Source organism: Mus musculus, chromosome 17 (assembly GCF_000001635.26).
Source record: "Mus musculus strain C57BL/6J chromosome 17, GRCm38.p6 C57BL/6J".
In the NCBI taxonomy this organism is placed as follows: Eukaryota; Metazoa; Chordata; class Mammalia; order Rodentia; family Muridae; genus Mus; species Mus musculus.
The window spans coordinates 4,060,043-4,083,840 of record NC_000083.6 but is presented as its reverse complement, the minus strand read 5'-3'; the positions used below and the strand labels follow the sequence as shown (position 1 = coordinate 4,083,840).

General features: G+C 39.2%; 1 long non-coding RNA gene across 1 annotated transcript in view; it reads left to right on the top strand.

Moving 5' to 3' along the window:
* The first annotated feature begins 845 nt into the window (after positions 1–845).
* Positions 846–23,798, top strand: part of 4930470H14Rik (RIKEN cDNA 4930470H14 gene) — a 38,338-nt gene continuing 15,385 nt past the window's right edge. Inside the window, exons 1-3 of the long non-coding RNA NR_045764.1 lie at positions 846–2,011; positions 10,371–10,547; positions 12,067–12,154. This is a non-coding gene — a long non-coding RNA (RIKEN cDNA 4930470H14 gene). The remainder of the gene's footprint in view (positions 2,012–10,370; positions 10,548–12,066; positions 12,155–23,798) is intronic.

Genomic DNA, 23,798 nt, shown 5'->3' with positions numbered 1-23,798 from the left:
GTCTGTTAGTCTATGTCTTTTTATTGGGGAATTGAGTCCATTGATATTAAGAGATATTAAGGAAAAGTAATTGTTGCTCCCTTTTATTTTTGTTGTTAGAGTTGGCATTCTGTTCTTGTGGCTGTCTTCTTTTTGGTTTGTTGAATGATTACTTTCTTGGTTGTTCTAGGGCGTGATTTCCGTCCTTGTATTGCTTCTTTTCTGTTATTATCCTTTGAAGGGCTGGATTCGTGGAAAGATATTGTGTGAACTTGGTTTTGTCGTGGAATACTTTGGTTTCTCCATCTATGGTAATTGAGAGTTTGGCCGGGTATAGTAGCCTGGGCTGGCATTTGTGTTCTCTTAGTGTCTGTATAACATCTGTCCAGGCTCTTCTGGCTTTCATAGTCTCTGGTGAAAAGTCTGGTGTAATTCTGATAGGCCTTCCTTTATATGTTACTTGACCTTTCTCCCTTACTGCTTTTAATATTCTATCTTTATTTAGTGCATTTGTTGTTCTGATTATTATGTGTCGGGAGGAATTTCTTTTCTGGTCCAGTCTATTTGGAGTTCTGTATGCTTCTTGTATGATCATGGGCATCTCTTTTTTTATGTTTGGGAAGTTTTCTTCTATTATTTTGTTGAAGATATTAGCTGGCCCTTTAAGTTGAAAATCTTCATTCTCATCAATTCCTATTATCCGTAGGTTTGGTCTTCTCATTGTGTCCTGGATTACCTGGATGTTTTGAGTTAGGATCCTTTTGCATTTTGTATTTTCTTTGATTGTTGTGTCGATGTTCTCTATGGAATCTTCTGCACCTGAGATTCTCTCTTCCATTTCTTGTATTCTGTTGCTGATGCTCGCATCTATGGTTCCAGATCTCTTTCCTAGGGTTTCTATCTCCAGCGTTGCCTCGCTTTGGGTTTTCTTTATTGTGTCTACTTCCCCTTTTAGTTCTAGTATGGTTTTGTTCATTTCCATCACCTGTTTGGCTGTGTTTTCCTGCTTTTCTTTAAGAGCCTGTAACTCTTTAGCAGTGTTCTCCTGTAAATCTTTAAGTGACTTATGAAAGTCCTTCTTGATGTCCTCTATCATCATCATGAGAAATGTTTTTAAATCTGGGTCTAGATTTTCGGTTGTGTTGGGGTGCCCAGGACTAGGTGGGGTGGGAGTGCTGCGTTCTGATGATGGTGAGTGGTCTTGATTTCTGTTAGTAGGATTCTTACGTTTGCCTTTCGCCATCTGGTAATCTCTGAAGCTAGCTGTTTTAGTTGTCACTGTTAAGAGCTTGTTCTTCAGGTGACTCTGTTAGCCTCTATGAGCAGACCTGGAGGGTAGCACTCTCCTTAGTTTCAGTGGGCAGAGTATTCTCTGCAGGCAAGCTCTCTTCTTGCAAGGCAGGTACCCAGATATCTGGTGTTCGAACCAGACTCCTGGCAGAAGTTGTGTTCCACTCACTAGAGGTCTTAGGATCACGTGTGGAATCCTGTGTGGGCCCTTGCGGGTGTCAGGCGACTCAGCTGGCAAGGTAGCCGGGGCTCGAGTGGAGTGGAAGGGGTTTGTGCCCCAGATCAAGCCCGGGTAGCCTGCTTCCCTATGTACCGCAGTCTCAAGTTCCGCGCGATTGGATTGGGGCAGGCACTGTGATCCACTCACCAGAGGTCTTAGGGTCCCGTGGGGAGTCCCGTGTGGACCCTTGCGGGTGTTGGGCAAGACTCTGCTGGCAAGGTAGCCCGGGGCTCGAGTCTCGAGTCGAGCGGAAGGGCCATAGGTTATTTCCTAATTTTAAACCGAGAAGGCCAAGTCTTTTGGTGTCTACTGATCTACCTGTGCGAAGTTCAGAAGCTCTGGTTTCCCTCACGGTCATCCATGTTCTGCAGAGGAGCCATCCCCGAGAGCATCTGCCCCCAAGTGCATGTCAGCTTCCCGTCTGATGGGCAGATCTTTGCTTTAGACTCCTACCCTGTCCTATTTACAACTCATTGACTCTGTCCTCCTGTCCACAAGCACCAGAAATGTCATCAAGCTCAGGTAAGTACAAAGAACAAGGATCACAGTTCAGCTTTTGTTTGCCAGAGTCCCCTGTGTTGTCACATTTTCAACAATGATGTTGTTGTTGAGTTTTCAAGCATCATTAGACCTGAGGATAATGCCCATCTTTTATTTAAAAATATATTCTTACACAGTGTGTAGCATTTACCTTAATTTCCACTTCACTTTAAATATTGAATAGCAGTAAAATGTTTTTGCTTATGTAGGCCCACAAATTTTTAATGGTGATATAGCACAATATGGAAATAAGCACCACAATATGTAAACACAACTGACTCATTACCTTCAAAACCCCCACTCTGTCTGTGTGTGTGTGTTCACATTCTCACTGAAGTCCCTAAACTATCACAAGTGATGTCATCTCCATCCCTGGAGTTCATCTTTCTAAATCTGTCAAATCCTGGAAGTGTTTAGCATGGGATGTTTGGCCTTTTTTATTGTACCACTCAAAAATGACTTTGATTTGAATTCAAGATGTTTCTAGTGTCAGGAGTCTGTGTGTGTGTGTGTGTGTGTGTGTGTGTGTGTGTGTGTGTGTGCTCCAGAGAGTGGTGGGTGTGCTTGTGTGTTTAGGTACATGTATGTGTGTACTTATGTGCATGTGGAGGTGAGGAATTGACACAGGTATCTTCTTCAGTCACTTCTTTACACTTGTTTTTGTTGATGATGACATTTAAGACAAAGTCTCTCTCTGAACTCAGACGTCACAGGTTTGACAAACCATCAAGCCTTGAGGATCTTCCTCTCTCCGCTCCCTAAGTGCTTTTGTTATAGAAACCCACCAGAATGCTGGGATTTGTTGGTATGTTCTAGGGATCTACACTCATATCCTCATCCATGCCATGCAAATACTTTACCTACTACTGGTCTACCTCCCCAGGAGTCCTTCCACAGTTTTCATCTGTAGTCATGTGCCATAGTATGCATGTTCATACATTGAAAAGTTATGTTCCTTCATTTTCAGGCAGTTATGGATGAGGCTGCTGTAAATGTTCATTATTTTCAAACTTTAAGTATAAACAACACAGAATGGAATTGCTGAGTAAGCATAAATTTAATTTTATGAGAAACTTCCCAATTGTGCTCCTTGTGTGGGTATGCGAGTTTATACCCCACCCCAGTCATCTCCCACATTTCCATTTTTATTTTAAGACCTTGTCATAGGAGTGTAGTTAAATTTCATGGTGTTTGCTGTATCACATTCAAATATTTGGACCGTTTTTAGTTGGGTTATTTCTTATTCAATTTGTTTGTTTACTTGGATATTTTGCATTACCAAGGAAAAAACCCAGAGCCCCATCTGAGTTAGGAAAGTGCTGGTTTCAATCTCTGACCCTCTTACATTTTTCCATATTAAAAATTATATACATATATATAATATATATTATAATGTATATATAATATATAGTATATGTATATAATAGGCAGGCACCTGAGATAAGCCAGAAGTGTGCATCAGGTCCCCCAGACCTGGAGTTGCAGGTAGCTGTGAGTTGTCTCATGTAAATGCTGGGAATTGAACGTGGGTGTTTTGTAAGAACCGTATCCACTCATAATCACTGAGCCATCTCTCTATTATCTATGTAATTTTCTTATTTTGAGACCAAGTTCTCACTAAATTGTCCAATATGGTCTTGAATCTAAGCAGCCTGCCTTAGCCTCTCAAGCAACTGAGATTTCAGACCTCTGCCATTTGGACCAGCTTTTAATTATGTTTTGAACACTATAACTTTATTGCACACACACACACACACACACACACTCAGTCCTAGTAAAGGAAAAAGACTGATGGTTCAATCAATAAAGTACTTGACTTAGAAGCACGAGGACTCACGTTCGAACCCCTAGTACCAGCATAACGTGTGGGTTCATGTACCTCGTGGCCCCAATCCCAGTGCACGGTGATAGTGGTGTTGTCAGAGAAAGAGAGATCCTAGGATCCGAAGATCTTGCTGGCCAGCTGACCTAGCTGAATCGTTAAACTCCAGGCTCAATGAAAAATGTGGTCTCAAAAATAATGTAGAGTCCTGGATGAAGACACCTCTGGCCTCTAATTATTTTCTTTGTAATGCATTTGGCTGGCTTGTTATCAGAGTAACATTATTTTCATTCAATGAGTTGTTAAATATCTCTTATTTTTGTCTAAATGATGTGGATATTTTTTATTTGTTAAATATTTGGTAGAATTATCCATGTGTATCTGGTAATTTATTTCTTAATATTTTTTAAGTTATGTATTAAATTACCGTAGTCAGTATAAGACAGCAAGGGTAATTCTCTAACTTAGCTGAGTTTTAGAAGTCAGTAGCTTTCAAAGCAATTGATCTATTTAACCTAAATATGTTGTGGTCAACAACTTGGTGTGTTCAGATTTGCCTTTATTCTCATAATTACTTTAGTGACCACAGAGTATAGAATCATCCGCTTTTATATTCCCAGTCTAAGCAATTTTTCTCTTCTTTCCTTCATAATTTGCCAGTATTGCTGGAATTTTCCTATCTTGCAGATCTTGCTGAAGAGTCAGTCTCCACTGATTCCCCTATTGGTTTTGTGTTTTAATTTCATTAACATTTCTTTAGTCCTAGTATTTAAATTTTGATGCAACTGTTTCAGCTCAGTGCATTTTCTAGCTTCCCTGTTTCTTACTTGACTTGTGAATTATTTGGCAAAGGTTTTGTCAGTTTGAAAAGACTTGGAGCTATTCCTTGCTTCCCTTGTTATAGAATCCACTTTACTTTCATAGAGTAGGCAGTCTACTTTTATGATTTAATTTCACCTATTAAGATGTCTCCTCAACCCCCACTCTCTCTTCCTTCATGGGTGAGATTTATTTTTATGGCTGTTCAAAGTACACTTGATAAAAAATCTATATTCTTCTGCTACCCGGTGACATATTCTGTAAAACTCAGTTAGACCCCCTGGTTGATGATGTTCATCCATATGTCCTGTATTCTTGTTGATTTCCTGTCTTCTACTTCTGTAGAGAAATATAAGAGTAGAATTGTGTCTAAAAGCTGTAATTGTGACCTTATCAATTTCTCTGTTAAATTTTGTCTCTTTTGCTTCCTGCATTATCACATGTGCAGTCAGTTGTGTGCCTATGGAGGAATGTTACACAGTTTTGCTAAATCAGTATTATCATTAAATAATTCAATCTCTGGCAATTTTTGCTGTGAAATCTACTTTGTCTGAAATTAATGTTACCATGTAACCTTTCTTTTCATTAACGTCTATATGGGGGTCTTTTCTATTCATTTCAATTCATTTACTTATTCTTTTATGTTTCAAATGAGTTTATTGTAGGTAACATGCACTTGGGTAATTCTTTTTATATGTTTTTGTCTGTATTTTAATGTTTTTAGACTTTTGCATATAATTTAAATATTTATCCATGTAGATTAAATTATATGATTTTTAGCTTTGTTACTCCTTATAATCAGCATTTTGCTAGTTTAGTTGGGATATCCTGACTCAAGAGCTTTCTAATACATCACCTGACTCCATTGAAGTTTAAAGATCTGTTTAAAGCTATGCCTATGATACAGGCAGTTCCTAGTCCCTGACAGGGCATTAGAGAAAGGGCCTCAGTTTCTCATCATGCAAGTCAATATATTGATTGCTTTACTATGTCTGCTTGCTTTAGACAGCCCCTGCCTCCCCCTCTCTGTGTGTATGTGTGTGTCGTATGTTATCTTATATTTTTCTCTCCATCTCTGTCTTTCTAACTGAGAGGACTATTGAGGGTTCTTTACATCCATTTGAAGCTACATACTGAATCTAGAGTCCCCAATAATACCATGTTTTCTGGACTGACATGACTCTTCCCAGTCCAGAGTATATGAGTTCATTTCTGGCTAGTTTACAACTTGTGGTACTAATGCTGCTGAGAACAAGTATGTAGTTTTGAATATCTGTACTTATCTAAGGTCTCTTAGCAGCTGATATAAGTTCAGCATATTTCCTTAAAGTTACAAACTGTGATGGTTTGTATGTGTTTGGCCCACTGAGTTTCACTATTAGGAGGTGTGTCCTTGTTGGAGTAGGTGTAGCCTTGCTGGAGGAAATGTGTCACTGTGGGCATGGGCTTTAAGGCCTCTGTCCTAGCTGCCTAGAAGCCAGTCTTCTCCTCTTTGTCTTTGGAACAAGATATCTAGCTCTCAGCTCCTCCAGTGCCATGCCTGCTTGGATGCTGCCATGATGATAATGGACTGAACCTCGGAACCTGTAAGCCAGCCCCAATTAAATGCTGTCTTTTATAAGAGTTATCTTGGTCACAATGTCCCTTCATAGCAATGGAAACCCTATCTAAGACACAGATCAATGGATAAATGTATGTGAAGATAGTCCTCCAAATTCTGGTCTATTATGACTATCTAACTCTTGTAACTATTCTCAGGACTATGATACTCAGGACCAATATTCCCCTAACCTGACCCTTCTCTGAATCCCTACAGAATGACTTGAGATGCAACTTACTCTTGCAAATCCTATCAGCAAGGCCCACAAAGCCATCTGTCTGGAAGTCCTGATTTCTTGTTGTGGCATTCTGCAGAGGTCTTAGCCTCTGCCAAGCCACATCTTCCAACAACCATGAAAGTAAAGTGTGCTTATTTGGCCTTCTAGGTCACTAATGACATTAGAGCCCAATAGTGGAACCCAGGAAAGGGTCTGTTGCTCCATAGCACTTTCCGAGTTTGCTCCATTCTCTGAGACCTGTAGGGAGATGCAAGAGTGGAGGAAGCATCAGCTGTTCAGGTTTGAGCTCAGCTCATTCCAGCCTTTCTGCCATCTGTACAGTGTGATTGAAATAAACCATCAGCATTTCCTACTAGCTTTGGAAGGACAAGAGCTATAGGCCAGTGGCAGCATCACTGAAGCAAATGTGGGCAACCTCACACTCTGCTTTGTTCTTACTAAGAAGGTCCATTTTTTTCTCCCTTCACATATTTTCTTTACTTACTTACTGAGTCTCTTATCTACCAGCAATTCTGATAACCATTTAATATTCTATTGGCTTTAAACGTTTAGGCTAGAAAGAAAAAGTGAAGGGGGGGGCACTATAAGACTCCCAGGAGCCTTTTAATAGAAAGAATGCATTTTGAATGACCCAAGCTGGGAAGTGTTCCATATGTTATCACGACACTCATCACTACTGTCAACACTATGTGGCTGTACCCAGATGAGCTTCAAATGAACATCAGACACCTTCCCATTTGCCCATCACTTAAAACTAATACTTACTTAGGAGGCATTTGAGCAGGTATTAAACTAATTCCATCTGTTACTCGTAATTTCCTGTCGTGAGAAATGCCATCTATAAGTGATGTTTAATTCTCAATACATAAGATTATCAGACTGGGCTACCTTCTCAACCTCTGTATATAAGGATGTATGTTAAGAGTCTATAAGGAACCCATAGGCAGCTTTGAGACTCAGCTCCACTCCCCAAATCTCTAAAAATAAAATATTGTCAGTAGTTTCTAGTACCTTTTAATATTTTCCCTAAGTAAGAAATGCCAACAACCATTGCTGTACATATCAGACATGTTTCTTATACACAGAGCTTCCTAGTGTTTAAGCATTGCGGTTCTCTGAAGAGTTCTTAACCTTGCCTCACCATCAGGAATTAAGGCAGAGAGCTATCTGCTATCATTACCTACCATGGTGCAAACACAGCTTGAGATTGATGGCTGAGCAAAGTGACATTAGATTAGAGGTGGATCCAGGATGGGCATCACCATGACAAAGTGGATGTGTAATTTGTGAGTTTACCCAGACAAAGAGGGATGTCGTGCAGGATTTTTCTCCTGGACAGTGGATGGTAAATTTGGGAGTGTTTGGCTATTTGGGCTACTGCACTGTGTCTGTATCCCTAGTGGGAAACCAGTAACTCGCAATGTTTGTATTTGTTTTTTAAGGGACTTCGAGAAGGGAAGGGAAGATTTCTCTTCCTCTAGAAAATCACCTCTGAAACCCCCATGGAACAACAACAACAACAAAGGAGAAACCTTTGTATATAACCCACAAAAAAAAAAAAAAGACTCTCTGGCAGGTCCATTAAAAGTCATAAAATGATATCAAATGAATACTACTGATTCCCATATCTTTGGTTTAAAGGTTCAGATATGAGTCAAAATGCTGACTGGAGTGAAATGGGAAGCTGTGTTCCATAAATGTTTTGGACAAGTTTAGATGACCATTCTTAGCACATACATGTACAGGATAGCTAACATGAAGGAGGTTCCACAAAGAATGATTAGAAGTTTTGCCCTCTCTGGGTTTTCTTTGTCAGCTTTGGGGGAAGGATGAGACCACCAGAGAAATCCAAGAGCTGCATAATTATAACTGGGAGCTTCTCCTGGGGGACAGCAATGTGTGCAGACAGTTGAGTTGACTGAATCAACGTACATGGTTAGTTAAGACTCAAAGATACAGGAAGGAAGACAAACAGATGCCATGATGTATCTAAATGTTATCAGAAGAGAGGGACAGTACAGGCTGGAGGCTAATTCTGTGGATCTTTTCCTTTAAAAAAATTCCTTGGGATTTGATTAATAATATAAATCATATATCAAAAGAAATTTATACTTCCTCGCACAACACCTAATTTTTAACAATCATAATTCTCCAAGCTCAGGTATTATTATAGCAATTTTACAGATGAGGTAAGACAGAGCTATGTAAGAGACTTACAAGGATAAAATTGCAGAGCAGAAAGGAGCTTAAAGATCATCATTTAATTTGTAAAAGAAGATTTGGTTCTCGTTTTCTCTCTCTCTCTCTCTCTCTCTCTCTCTCTCTCTCTCTCTCTCTCTCTCTCTCTCTCTCCTTCCTCCATGTTCTCATTCTACCTGGCCAAGAAAAACATTTTTACAGTTATAATGTCCATGAAACAGATCAAGGAGACTTCCTTATATTGATTTTTAATTCACATGAATAAGATATTTCTTTTTAAATTGATGATTGTTGAAAAAGTGAGGCTCTCTTAACAAATCTAAAATTTGAAACTGATTAGGAATGTCAATAGGCATATACCTTTATATGTACATATTTATAATACAAAATCATGCTTTACTTCCTTTATTTATAAATGAGTTGCATCTTGTTTCCTGTTTATTTGTGCAATTTTTAGTTGTACAGCATAAGAGATGATTGTCATTTGCATTAATTAATTAGAACTTGTAGGTGGTAACCTATTTTGTTCCTTAAATAGACTGTCTTGTGATTTCAGAGTATACTTAAATGAAAATAACCCCAAATCTAAAATATACATAAATGAACAACTTTCTTTCACTAAGAATCTTCGAGCTTTACTTTAGTCCTTTAAAACTCCAAGGAATTTATGTTTAACATACAATTTAATGTTGATGCATAATTCTATGTCATGTCACAGAAAGCTAACTCACTGCTAACTGCAACACAAGCCAGTATAATGCTATGGTAAGATGGCACCATGAATAACCATGACTCTAGCCTGTTGCAGGAATTACACACCCATACTGAGGTTCCCAGGAGAGGCCCTCAGGCATGGCTCCATAGATGCTTTTCTTTGGAATGTCACTAAAACAAGAAGATAGTTTCCATCCCTTTTCTTTCCTTCTTTATAAACCCAAGGGAACAAAGAGAATTCACGAGGAGACAAACATATTTAAGAAATAATATCAAGGGGCTGGAGAGATGGCTAAGGCTTTCCCAGAGGTTCTGAGTTCAATTTCCAGCAACCACATGGTGGCTCATTACCATCTGTAATGGGATCTGATGCCCTCTTCTGGTGTGTCTGAAGACAGCGACAGTACTCACATGCATAGTATAAATAAAGAAATCTTCAACAACAACAACAAAAGAGAAATAATATCAAATTTTAAAGAAAAAAATGATTTACTGAGACTTGTGCTTGGCATGCAGCAAAAACAAAAACAAAAACAAAAACAAAACACAAAACCACCACCACCAACAACAAAACCAGTGCATCCTTTCAGGCCACCGAGAAAGACACATGCTGGGATAATCAGGTGACTTGGGACCCCAGGAAGAACACAGAGGGATCCTCTCAGTGTCCATGCGTGGAACCCTCAGATTCTCAGGGAGGCCCTCCTCCACCTCACAGCTAGCAATAAGCACTTCCTGGACCTCACAGCAGGCTGTTGATTTATGTTCTGAAAGGATTTTTGATCTCTCTGGAGCCTGCAATGAAAACTGACAGGCTTGTGGGAGGTTTTGCAGTGGGAGAAGCAGAACTGTCCCAGAATAGACCCATACAAATCAGCATTTCACGCATACATGAAAAAAATCCCAGTCTATGTTTCTTCTTCTTCTTCTTTTCCCTCTCCCACTCTAGAGCACAGCCCTGTCCATGTGAGCAGTCTCCTTCAGCTTCCTTCTCCATGCTTATTTCTCAATTTGAATGCCAGGCAAGATCATCATGGCTGACAGGAGAGGCTCCAGCATGGAATGATCCTATACTGAACAAATCCTATGAAGATTCAAGGAATAGACTCCGTCCAGGGAGAAGAAGGTACAAACATACACAGATGCTGGGACAGACATGATGGCTATGTCGGTCCATTTGGTGGGAAACAAGCTTGCTGTCATGAGTTCTCAGAGAAAAGTCCTACTCACCTTCTATCAGATACATTCAATAAAGGCTCTATGGTGTGGAAAAGAAAAGCAGAGAAAAGCCACGCAACCATGAACCACAGATTCAGAGGGAGTCATAGGAAGAAGGAAAAATGTAGCAGAAAGAATGGGACCTAGGAGGACCAGGGATAAAGGAGAGAGAAAGAGCCAGACAGGAAGTGGAGGAAAAAACAGCATTCAACAATAACCAATGTTTCAAGGAAAAATCAATGAAATCTTGAAGACAACATTTAGACAAAAATTGGTAATGCCGACTGTTACAGGAACAGTCAGGTAACAGAGGGAAGATATTTTTCCTCTTGTTGACTAAACAAAATATCATTAATCAAGATATAAAATGAGGTCTCTGAGTGTCTGTGAGAGTTTCTACTTTGGGTTAATTAAGGTCGAGGACCACCTTAAATGTGAGCAGCAATATCTCATGGGCTGGGGTACTAAACTGAATACAAAGAAGAAAGTGTGCTGAAGATAGACTGATAGATAGATAGATAGATAGATAGATAGATAGATAGATAGATAGATAGAAAGAAAGAATGAAATTATGAACCAGCAAACTAATAACAACATGAATTTAGGACCTGAGATTGAAAAAGGTTGGAGCAAAGACATGTGTTTGTGTGTGTATGTGTGTGTGTGTGTGTGTCTGTCCCTGTCGCTCTCTTTCTCTCTGTGTCTCTGTGCCTCTCTATTTCTCTGTCCCTTTCTCTGTCTCTGTCCCTCTCTGTCTCTCTCCTTCTTTGTGCCTCTCTCTACCTCTCTGTGTGTGTGTGTGTGTCTCTCTTTGTCTCTGACTGTCTGACTCTCTCTCTGTCTCTCTCTATCTCTGGATTTGAGACTACTTATTTTCCTCCTTTTAAAAACATTTGGTGTGACCAGTGTGACATTTTAACATAAACATACATGCATTAGACACACACACACACACACACACACACACACACACACACACACACACACACACACATTAACAATATTTTTTTTAAAAAGTGCTGTTTCAAAGGACCGAAGTGGATTTTTCAAGCCAATGTCCTTATCAAAACTCCTGAATATGAGACAGGCCTCCTTGTTCAACCTCCCTGGTTACCATCTCGTGTGGCCTTGTAGCTAAGCACATCATTTAATTCAGCCACATTCCTACTCGATTTCCAGATGTGCTTATCTCCTGGATGCAGAGAAAGAAACAGTTTGCTAGTCTGTGGAAGATAATCTGCAGCCAGTAGCTTTGAGGAAGACTCAATAAACATGATTTTATGGCATGCTTTGACCTTCAGATATGTTTTAAATCCAAGATTGATATTTTATTATATAGATACAGCTAGTAATTTTGACCTTTCAAAGTCTCCCTATTTGGGACAAATTAATGAACCATTTATTTCCTATTGCTCTTGTTCCTGCAGGAACAGGCCATGAGACCCAAGCCTCAACTCTTGCACAAGAATGGGTGTATTTTCTCCCAGAGAAAGATGATCCAGAAACAATGCTTGGGTGAGTATTTCTGGACCATAAGACTCATCTTTGACATCTTATGCCTCCAAATTGCTCCTCTGTAGATGTTAGAAAAGTCTGTTTGCTTTGTCTTTCTGACTATGGCATTGAAATGTAGAGACAGTGGAGTGCAGGGGTCATTAACATTGTCCAAATATCCAAAAACCCGTGTGTTAATAAACACAATAAGTAATTTACTGGTAAAATCCAAAACCCAGATAATTGATACAAAATAATTCGGATATCATTGGGTAATATCAAATACTGATAAACGTAAGAAGTGTAAGTGAGCAGCAGCTGGGTACTTGGTCAAGACGTTATCTTTGATACCTTGTGGTGTGACATTCCAAAGTGAACCCTGGTCCATCTTCTACCCCAGTTGATTGTGTCCTTCCATTCTAAGGCTGTCTGGAGGCAGAGGACTCTGGTAGTTAGTTCAAATACAAAGACACAGTATCTGCCATAGCAGAAATATTACCTTCAGGGCTAACTAGTACTTTATACTTCTAACTGAGACAGCAAAAGATACTTATGAATATATAATTATCTGTCACTGGGACCAGACTTCATCAAATCCAGGAAATCAGCATGTGGCAGAGATGATAACTTGTGAGGGAAAGGCAACCATTTTCACCTTGCTAAAATATCATCATTCCGAACAATTCTGATGCAAGCACTGCCCCAGGTCTTCAGTTGTACTTCACAAAAGTAAAATAATGATGAAGATGATGATGATGATAATAATAATAATAATAATAGTAATAATAATAAGTGGCACTGGGTGGCAAGTTTCTTGGGTTTGAGAACTGCCAATGAATCTCTTTAGTGATAGCTCCAGCAGATAGCCCAGATAGCATTAGATTTCTCTGACGGGCCAAACCCCATTTCAGATTCAAAATGCCTAGTGATTACACGCTACTATTTGCATGGTGCCCTGTTAGCTTTTAGGTCACTCTTATTTTGTCAATCAGTCCTAGAGTGTTATTTATTTATCTATCAGTTAATAACCATGCAGCAGAGAATAATTTCCTGGGCCTACCATGGTAATTTGTACCATAATTTTGCCCCTGCTGCTGTAAACTTGAATTCAGCTACAGCTATGATTGCTAATATTAAGATTTCTAGGTCACCCTTCAGCCTCTCTGGTTCGGGTATCTCTCGCTTTATAGCAGTCTGTTTTCTCCCACGGAAGCAGGCCTGGCTCATCGAACATATGACCAAAGAGGCATGCCTACGGTTCCTTTCAAGATGCCGCGTGTACATGAATGCAGGTAGCATTCAGATACTTATGGGAATTGAAATTTCACACCTCAGTCCTGCGTATCCTAGGGTTAAATCTGGGCAAATGTGGAAGAGAATGATTTAGAATCAGAGTCAGGAGACCAAAAAAAAAAACCTCTCTGCTAGGTAAATCCAAATGATAAAAGTGTAAAAGTGAAGGCGCGCTAACTGGAAAGACCAGATACATCAGCAAATACGTAGACATTATGGCAGACTTTCTCCAAAACCCCTTATTTTCCTGGAAGAGTCTTTTCAAAGGACATCCTTCTTTTCATCTGTTTAGTTACTTTACCTATGTCTCAGCCCAATTGCCCCCACAGGAAGCAGTTTAAGGGACTCAGGATTTATTCTGGCTTTTAGTTCCTGCGCTACCTTCCACCCAAGACCAGAACAACTTGGCAGAAGGCGACCACAGTACATCCAGGAAGTAGGCAGGGAACAGGAAGTAGTACAGGACTAAAAAGGTCTCAAGTCCCACCATCTATTATGCACTTACTTCGGTGAGGCTCCTCCTCTTAAAGGTTCCAGAGACCGCCTAAAGCAGAGCCCTCAGGAGGGAAGCAACTGTTTAAACACAGTTGACTCCAATGCAATGCCTCTACGAGGGGCAGTGCATATTCAAACCACACCTTGCCCCAGCAAGTAGACTTTGAATTGTATTAAATTACATAGGACACAGATAGCAGTTGGGCAATAGGCTGAGCCCTTGAGTTTGTTGTAATGAATATTTGAAACTACAAGTTGAGATGTACACCAGTAAAAGCTTTCACTACTGTCATGGGGCACAGTTGCTAAAATTCTTGATGATTTAATTTTAAAGACTCAGTTTTCAAATATTATTTATAGTGGAGCACTACATTCCATTTTCTCTCAAATTCTTCCGTATTCTCAGTGATAGGTTTTGCCCATTTATTTCTGTACTGTGGGCTTCTTCCTCTCCTGGGACAAATCAGTGAAGACGGTTTCTACTGTTATACGTTCTAAATGACTGTTTCTACTATTGTACGTTCTAAATGGTTAGAGTGAGTTTATTATAAGCCATCGATCTTGCCCAAAGAGACTGGAATTTCATCTGCAAAACTGAAAATAGGGAATATTTCCTATTCAGGATTCATAATTGTAGATTTTATTAATGCATTTATTTCAGGCATTCACAGAATAGAGTGAATCACTTGTCTTGGATCTTTGGGAAGCCAAGCACAGTGACTCAGACAACAAGCTCCTGTAGCATAGCCTTATTGTAAGTTGCAGATGTTAGGTGGCTTAATAGCAACCTGGTGGCTTTAGTGGCAGTGTACAAAGAAGTTGCCCGGTGAATGAATTCAAGTTTGAAATCCACTTTCCACACTTCCCAGGTAGGACTTCCAACAGACCACTCACATTCTCTGACATCTTTGTTTTCTCATCTGAAACATGGAAGAAATAACACCGCTCTGTTAAATATATCATGTTAAATATTGTTAAATATAATAATACATTGTTAATGCCAAAAATGTTCATGATCCTGAATATTACACATATTCTGTCTGCATCCCTTAAGTGGTAATATTCCTCCCCATACATAAGGGCTGCCTCATAAATTACAAAGCTTTATGTGCATTGCAAGGGATCCTTATTAATAGTGTGTCACTTCAAGTTCGTATTTTTACACAGCTGTATTGGAACTAGGAAAGAAATGTAGGCATTGTCTTATGGTGCCTGCCTTGATTTAGGCACACAATCGAAATCATTTCTCTTCTCATGCTCTAAGCTTGTTGTTAACAGCACAAATACACCATGTCAAACAAAGGGCACTCCGACCTCAAAGCAATTCTTCTGTTTTATATTTCTTTTCTGACACCAAAAATAATAATCATTTTGAAAGCTCACAAACATGATAGAAATTAGTAAATCCCAGCAAACTTATGCTTATGCTCAGACAAAAATGGATATCTATACATTTCTGGAATTCAAAATAAGAAATCGTAGTTATTCTCATCTGCCTCATGATGTTCTTCCTACTCTTTTTGGCCCCTCCTGGTTTCATTACTGCTCTTTAAGTCACACATGCAAGATATCCAATGGGTTTTAATTCCTTGATAATTCACTTTCAATTAATTGTGTATACATAAGTGACAGAGTTATCTATCTAGGTAGATGTTTAGATTACATGTATTTATTTTGTGCACTTTTTATCTCATTGTAAAAACACATTTTTTCCAGCTAGGTAGTTTTTTTTTTCTTATTGGCTTGCATGTCTTAGTTAAGATTTCTATTGCTGCAAAGAAACACCATGACCAAAAAGCAAGTATTCAGCTTAAACTTCTACATTGCTGCTCATCACTGAAGGAAGTCAAGACAGTGACTTAAATAGGTCCTGAACCTGGAGGCAGGAGCTGATGCAAAGGCCATGGAGTGGTGCTGCTTACTGGCTTGCTTCCAAAGGGCTTGCTTAGCCATCTTTTCTTTCTTATAGAACCCAGGACCACCAGTCCAGGGATGGCACCACCCACAATAGGCTGGGCCCTCTCCCATTGATCACTAATTGAAAGAATGCCTTACAGCTGGATCTCCTGGAGACATTTCCTCAGTAGAGGCTCCTTCTTCTCTGATAACTCTAGATTGTGTCAAGTTGACCCAAAACCAGCCAGTATACCTGCACAATGACCTTTTTCATGTGTGATTTGCAAGAGTATTTTGGCAACAGATAACAAATAAAGGCTTTCTCTTCTACCTTGTTTACTGTTGCCACACAATTCCCTTGGAGCTGCAATCACACAGCTTTGGATAGTGGCTTAGAGTTCAATTTCATCATATATAGAGAACTGCAGATTTTTAAACTTGATTTATAGTTAGAAATTTAAACCAATCATTTTGCAGAATATGATTTAGTAATTTATAACTATTATAAAAGGATATATTCTCATATAAGCACTTATTCTAATGCCATGCACTTTCAAGTAATACAAAAAGAAAACCAATGTCAAGGTGTACCTTTTAACTAAGTTGTTGTGTTCTACAGGACTTTAGCTGCACTCCTAACATGTAATATCTTATTAGTTACCATTGAGAAATTCAAGCTAACTTCCAAAGGGAATTCAGGAGTATGTAAGACATTAAAAGCATTAAAAGAAATAATTTTTTAAAATCACTTATCTGGACATACTGGACATATTATCACTTAACAGAATATATATTAGGTATTTACCTTGATTTGGACAATCTAAGTCACTGCATTGAATGCTATTCAAAGATACTTATAACATCAGTGGAAATGTTCCCTGGAGAGTCCCCCATTCAGGGCGTTTTTATAAATCTTGCATATTTTTCAATATGAAAACATGAACCAAAAAAAAACCATATAAAATATGTAATGCTGTTGGGTGTGATAATCAAATAATTAATGCACTGTGGCATATGCTATCATGAACATTTTACAGCATAAAACAGATTTAATAAATATTTGTATCATCTCTGACAAGTCAGTTATTTTTCTCATTTTCATTAGTAAACATATTAACCAGAAACCGTGATGTTACACCAAGTATCCAGAGACATAACATAGCCGATCCCTCCTTTGCTTCCTTACTGACATAAATGCTGGTGTGTTGGTATACCCTTGCTTTAAAAATCTACTTTGTATATTTACTAAATCTTGGTAATAAATATTTTTGCACATTGCTAAAGTTAATAAAACTACTATATGGATTCTTGGTCCTTCTCTCGTCAATATTATGTTTTCAAAACTTGAGGCCAATGTTTGCAGATAACTTATTTTCTATTTGTGCACAGTATTTAACTAAATCCATTGTCACCACAAACATTGTCTTGGTTACTTTTCTATTGTCACGACAGAACATCACAACCACGGTAACATATAGAAGAACGTGTATAATTTGAGGCTCAAGGTTCTAGAAGATTAGTCCATGACCATCATGGTGAAACCCGAAACAACAGGCAGGTAGAGAAGGTACTAAAGCTGTAGCTGAGAGCTTAAAGTTATGGCACCTATGAGCAGAAAGGAAGAACTACCTGGGAATAGCTTGAGCTTTTGTAATCTTAAACCCACTCTCACTGGCATGCCTCCTCTAACAAGGCCACACCTCCTAATCCTTCCCAAACGGTCCTATCAACCTCAGACCAAGCAGTATATATTAGCCTGTGGAGGTCATTCTTATCCAAATAACAGCAGCCATTCTTCTGCCACTAAAAGTTATTCATGAACATCTTCTTATAGAATTGTCCTATAAACCAAATCAGACTTTGTTTGCTTATAGTTTAAGACAAATTCTTTTTTGTGGGGGAGGCCTTTTAAGATAAGATCTCCTGTAGCTTGTGTTGCCCTTTAATTCACTAAGTAATCAAGGCTGTCTTAAACTCCTGATCCTTTTGCCTGTTTCCCAAATACTGAAAGGATGGTCCATCCTTTCGACTTAGCTCCAAACTTTGTCTCTGCAACTCCTTCAAGGGATATTTTATTCCCTATTCTAGGGAGGAATGAAGTATCTACACGTTGGACTTCCTTCTTTATTTTCTTGTGTTTTGGAAGTTGTATTTTGGGTATTTTAGTTTTCTGGGCTAATAGCCACTTATCAGTGAGTGCATATCAAGTGACTTCTTTTGTGACTGGGTTACCTCACTCAGGATGATATCCTCCAGAGACATCAATTCGCCTAAGAATTTCATGAATTTATTCTTTTTAATAGCTGAGTAGTATTCCATTGTGTAAATGTACCACATTTTCTGAATCCATTCCTCTTTTCAGGGACATCTGGGTTCTTTCTAGCTTCTGGCTATTATAAATAGGGCTGCTATGAACATAGTAGAGCATGTGTCCTTATTACCAGTTGGAACTTCTTCTGGGTATATGCCCAGGAGTGGTATTGCTGAATCTAGTAGTAGTACTATGTCCAGTTATCTGAGGAACTGCCAGACTTATGTCCAGAGTGGTTGTATAAGCTTGCAATCCCACCAACAATGGAGGAGTGTTCCTCTTTCTCCACATCCTCGCCAGCATCTGCTGTCACCTGAATTTTTGATCTTAGCCATTCTGACTGGTGTGAGGTGGAATCTCAGGGTTGTTTTGATTTGCATTTCCCTGATGATTAAGGATGTTGAACATTTTTTCAGGTGCTTCTCGGCATATTCGATATTCCTCAGTTGAGAATTCTTTGTTTAGCTCTGTACCCCATTTTTTAAAGGAGTTATTTGAATTTATGGAGTTCAGCTTATTGAGCTCTTTGTATATATTGGATATTAGTTTCCTATCAGATTTAGGATTGGTAAAGACTCTTTCCCAATCTGTTGGTGGCCTTTATGTCTTATTGACGGTATCTTTTGCCCTACAGAAACTTTAGGGCATTTGTTGATTCTTGATCTTACAGCACAGGCCATTGCTGTTCTGTTAAGGAATTTTTCCCCTATGCCCTTATCTTCGAGGGTTTCCCCCACTGTCTCCTATATAAATTTCAGTGTCTCTCATTTTATGTGGAGTTCTTTGATCCACTTAGACTTGAGCTTTGTACAAGGAGATATGAATGGATCAATTCACATTCTTCTACATGATATCCGCCAGTTGTGCCAGCACCATTTGTTGAAAATGCTGTCTTTTTTCCACTGAATGGTTTCAGCTCCCTTGTCAAAGATCAAGTGACCATAGGTGTGTGGGTTCATTTCTGGGTCTTCAATTCTATTCCATTGGTTTACTTGTCTGTCGCTATACCAGTACCATGCAGTTTTTATCACAATTGCTCTGTAGTACAGCTTTAGGTCAGACATGGTGATTCCACCAGAGGTTCTTTTATCCTTGAGAAGAGTTTTTGCTATCCTAGGTTTTTTGTTATTCCAGATGAATTTGCAGATTGCCCTTTCTAACTCAGTGAAGAATTGAGTTGGAATTTTGATGGGGATTGCATTGAATCTGTAGATTGCTTTTGGCAGGATAGCCATTTTTACTATATTAATCCTGCCATCCATGAGCATGGGAGATCTTTCCATCTTCTGAGATCTTCTTTAATTTCTTTCTTCAGAGACTTGAAGTTCTTGTCATACAGATCTTTCTCTTCTGTAGTTAGAGTCACACCAAGGTATTTTATATTATTTGTGTCTATTGTGAAGGGTGTTGTTTCCCTAATTTCTTTCTCATCCCGTTTATCCTTTGTGTAGAGAAAGGACACTCATTTGCTTGAGTTAATTTTATATCCAGCTACTGCGTTGAAGCTGTTTATCGGTTTAGGAGTTCTCTGATTTTAGTAGGATTGCTTCCAGCTTCTTTCCATTTACTTTGATGTTGGCTCCTGGTTTGCTGTATATTGCTTTTATTATGTTTAGGTATGGGCCTTGAATTCCTGATCTTTCCATGACTTTTATCATGAAGAGGTGTTGGACTTTGTCAAATGCTCTCTCAGCATCTAACGAGAAGATCATGTGATTTTTTTGTCTTTGAGTTGGTTTATATAGTGGAGTACGTTGATGGATTTCCATATATTAAACCATCCTTACATTCCTGTGATGAAGCCTACTTGGTCATGATGGATGATTTTTTGATGTGTTCTTGGATTCTGTTAGTGAGGATTTTATTGAGTATTTTTGCATCGATATTCATAAGGGAAATTGGTTTGAAGTTCTCTTTCTTTGTTGGATCTTTGTGTGGTTTAGGTATCAGAGTAATTGTGGCTTCATAGAATGAATTGGGTAGAGCATCTTCTGCTTCTATTTTGTGGAATAGTTTGTGAAGAACTTGAATTAGGTCTTCTTTGAAGGTCTGATAGAACTCTGCACTAAACCCATCTGGTCCTTGTCTTTTTGTTTGTTTGTTTGTTTGTATGTTTGGGAGACTATTAATGACTTCTTCTATTTCTTTAGGGGGGAGGGGACTGTTAAGATCGTTAATCTGATCCTGATTTAACTTTGGTACCTGGTATCTGTCTAGGAAGTTGTCCATTTCATCCAGGTTTTCCAGGTTTGTTGAGTATAGCCTTTTGTAGTAGGATCTGATGATGTTTTGGATTTCCTCAGGATTTGTTGTTATGTCTCCTTTTTCATTTCTGATTTTTTCCCCCATTTTATTAGGTATTTAGCTCATTTACATTTCCAATGCTATCCCAAAAGTCCCCCATACCCACCCACCCCCACTTCCCTACCCACCCACTCCCCCTTTTTGGCCCTGGCGTTCCCCTGTACTGGGGCATATAAAGTTTGCAAGTCCAATGGGCCTCTCTTTCCAGTGATGGCCGACTAGGCCATCTTTTGATACATATGCAGCTAGAGTCAAGAGCTCCGGGGTACTGGTTAGTTCATAATGTTGTTCCACCTATAGGGTTGCAGATCCCTTTAGCTCCTTGGCTACTTTCTCTAGCTCCTCCATTGGGAGCCCTGTGATCCATCCATTAGCTGACTGTGAGCATCCACTTCTGTGTTTGCTAATTATGATACTGTCCCTGTGCCCTCTAGTTAGTCTGGCTAAGGGTTTATCTATCTTGTTGATTTTCTCAAAGAACCAGCTCCTGGTTTGGTTGATTCTTTGAATAGTTCTTTTTGTTTCCACTTGGTTGATTTCAGCCCTGAGTTTGGTAATTTCCTGCTGTCTACTCCTCTTGGGTGAATTTGCTTCCTTTCGTTCTAGAGCTTCTAGGTGTGCTGTCAGACTGCTAGTTATGTTCTCTCTAATTTCTTTTTGGAGGCACTCAAAAAATTTTCCTCTTAGAACTGCTTTTATTGTTTCCCATAAGTTTGGGTATGTTGTGTCTTCATTTTCAATAAACTCTAAAAAGTCTTTAATTTCTTTCTTTATTTCTTCCTTGACCAAGGTATCATGGAGTAGAGTGTTGTTCAGTTTCCACGTGAACATTGGCTTTCTATTATTTATGCTGTTATTGAAGATCAGCCTTAGTCCGTGGTGATCTGATAGGATGCATAGGATGATTTCAATACTTTTGTTTCCGTTGAGTCCTGTTTTGTGACCAATTATATGGTTAATTTTGAAGGAGGTACCATGAGGTGCTGAGAAGAAGGTATATCCTTTCGTTTTAGGATAAAATGTTCTGTAGATATCTGTTAAATCCATTTGTTTCATAACTTCTGTTAGTGTCCATGTGTCTTTGTTTAGCTTCTGTTTCCAGGATCTGTCCATTGGTTAGAGTCGGGTGTTGAAGTCTCCCACTGTTATTGTGTGAGGTGCAATGTGTGCTTTGAGCTTTACTAAAGTTTCTTTAATGAATGTGGCTACCCTTGCATTTGGAGCATAGATATTTAGAATTGAGAGTTCATCTTGGTAGATTTTACCTTTGATGACTATGAAGTGCCCCTCCTTGCCTTTTTTGATAACTTTGGGTTGGAAGTTAATTTTATTTGATATTAGAATGGCTACTCCAGCTTGCTTCTTTGGACCATTTGCTTGGAAAATTGTTTTCCAGCTTTTTACTCTGAGGTAGTGTCTTTATCTGAGGTGGGTTTCCTGTAAGCAGCAAAATGTTGGGTCCTGTGTTTGTAGCTAGTTTGTTAGTCTGTGTCTTTTTATTGGGGAATTGAGTCCATTGATATTAAGAGAAATTAAAGAAAAGTGATTGTTGCTTCCTGTCATTTTTGTTGTTAAAGTTGGGAATCTGTTCTTGTGGCTGTCTTCTTTTAGTTTTGTTAAAGGATTGCTTTCTTGCTTTTTCTAGGGTGTAATTTCCATCTTTGTGTTGGTGTTTTCCCTTTATTATCCTTTGAAGGGCTGGATTCATGGAAAGATATTGTGTGAATTTGGTTTTGTCATGGAATTCTTTGGTTTCTCCATCTATGGTAATTGAGAGTTTTGCTGGGTATAGTAGCCTGGGCTGGCATTTGTGTTCTCTTAGTGTCTGTATAACATCTGTCCAGGATCTTCTGGCTTTCATAGTCTTTGGTGAGAAGTCTGGAGTAATTCTAATAGGCCTGCCTTTATATGTTACTTAACCTTTCCCCTTACTGCTTTTAATATTCTGTCTTTATTTAGTGCATTTGTTGTTCTGATTATTATGTGTCAGGAGGAGTTTCTTTTCTGGTCCAGTCTATTTGGAGTTCTGTAGGCTTCTTGTATGTTCATGGTCATCTCTTTCTTTAGATGTGGGAAGTTTTCTTCTATAATTTTGTTAAAGATATTTGCTGGCCCTTTAAGTTGAAAATCTTCATTCTCATCTACTCCTAATATCTGTAGGTTTGGTCTTCTCTTTTTGTCCTGGATTTCCTGGATGTTTTGAGTTAGGATCTTTTTGCATTGTGCATTTTCTTTGATAGTTGTGCCCATGTTCTCTATGGAATCTTCTGCACCCGAGATTCTCTCTTCCATCTCTTGTATTCTGTTCCTGATGCTCACATCTATGGTTCCTGATTTCTTTCCTCGGGTTTCTATCTCCAGAGTTGTCTCCCTTTGGGTTTTCTTCATTGTTTCTACTTCCATTTTTTAGATCTTCGATGGTTTTGTTCCATTCCATTGCCTATTTGGTTGTGTTTTCCTATAATTCTTTAAGGGATTATTGTGGTTTTTTTTTTTTTTTCTACCTGTTTAGCAGTGTTTGCCTGTAGTTCTTTATGGACTTCTATCTGTTTAGCAGTGTTCTCCTGTAATTCCTTGGGGGAATTTTGTGTTTCCTCTTGAAGGCCTTCTACTTGTTTAGTAGTATTCTCCTGTAATTCCTTGAGGGATTTTTGTGCTTCCTCTTTAAGGGCTTCTAGCTGTTTAGCAGTGTTGTCCTGTATTTCTTTAAGTGAGTTATTAGTGCCCTTCTTAAAATCTTCACCACCATCATGAGATATGATTTTACATCCATGTCTTGCTTTTCATGTGTATTTGGGTATTCAGGACTTGTTGTGGTAGGCGTACTGGGTTCTGATGATGCCCAGTGTTCTTGCTTTTTGTTAGTAAGATTCTTAAGTTTGCCTTTCACCATCTGTAAATCTTTGGTGTTAATGTTCAAGCTGTCTCTGGTTGGAGCTTGATCCTCCTGTCATTCTTTTAGCTCCTGTCAGCACTCCTGGGAGTCCAACTTTCTCCTGAGTTCCAGTGGTCAGAGCACTCTCTGCAGTCAAGCTTTCCTCTCTCAGGGCAGGTGTCCAGCAGTCTGGAACTCTGATCCACCTCCTGAGTTCTGGGGTCAGAGCCCTCCCTGTAAGCTGAGACTCTCCTCTGGCAAGGAATGTGCCCAGGGGTCTGGGTCTCAGCTCTGCCTCCTGGCTGAGGATGAAGACCCTAAAGGGACCCTGACCAAGAAGCTCTGTTGCTTCTATTGCCCATGTGCTCTCAGGTGATCAGGAGGTCCTGGGTATGCTAGGGGTCCTGCGGCGTGTAGAGTCCTCTGGTGCCCTCAGCTGGGTTCACACAGAAGATGGTGGGGCTGGCTCCGACCTGAATGGATCCTAGCCT